This window comes from Galeopterus variegatus, unplaced genomic scaffold (assembly GCF_000696425.1).
Source record: "Galeopterus variegatus unplaced genomic scaffold, G_variegatus-3.0.2 Scaffold11347, whole genome shotgun sequence".
NCBI classification, from domain to species: Eukaryota; Metazoa; Chordata; class Mammalia; order Dermoptera; family Cynocephalidae; genus Galeopterus; species Galeopterus variegatus.
The window spans coordinates 22,243-22,896 of record NW_007737458.1 but is presented as its reverse complement, the minus strand read 5'-3'; the positions used below and the strand labels follow the sequence as shown (position 1 = coordinate 22,896).

At 54.6% G+C, this 654-nt stretch overlaps 1 protein-coding gene across 1 annotated transcript in view; it reads left to right on the top strand.

The window, feature by feature from the left end:
- The window catches only part of LOC103610585 (probable phospholipid-transporting ATPase IH), a gene marked incomplete at its 3' end in the record, with an annotated part of 43,520 nt that overhangs the window by 22,784 nt on the left and 20,082 nt on the right, over window positions 1-654 (top strand). The gene's annotated exons all lie outside the window — the stretch shown is intronic.

Genomic DNA, 654 nt, shown 5'->3' with positions numbered 1-654 from the left:
AAAACACAGCAGGGCCGTGTGCAAAACACAGACCCGTGTCCACTGAAAACACAGCAGGGCCATGTGCAAAACACAGACCCGTGTGCACTGAAAACACAGCAGGGCCGTGTGCAAACCAGACCCGTGTCCACTGAAAACAGGACAGGGCCTTGTGCAAACCAGACCCGTGTCCACCCAAAACAGGACAGGGCCGTGTGCAAACCAGACCCGTGTCCACTGAAAACACAGCAGGGCCATGTGCAAAACACAGACCCGTGTCCACTGAAAACAGGACAGTGCCGTATGCAAACCAGACCCTGTACACTGAGAGCAGAGAAGAGCCATGTACAAACCCAGATGCGTGTCCACTGAAAACACAGCAGGGCCATGTGCAAAACACAGACCCATGTCCACTGAATAGAGAGCAGAGCCGTGTGCAAACCTAGACGCATGTGCGCTGAAAACAGGAAAGGGCCGTGTGCAACCAGACCCATGTCCACTGAAAACACAGCAGGGCTGTGTGCAAAACACAGACCCGTGTCCACTGAAAACAGGACAGGGCCGTGTGCAAACCAGACCCATGTCCACTGAAAACAGCAGGGCCATGTGCAAACCAGACCCGTGTCCACTGAATAGAGAGCAGAGCCGTGTGCAAACCTAGACGCATGTGCGCTG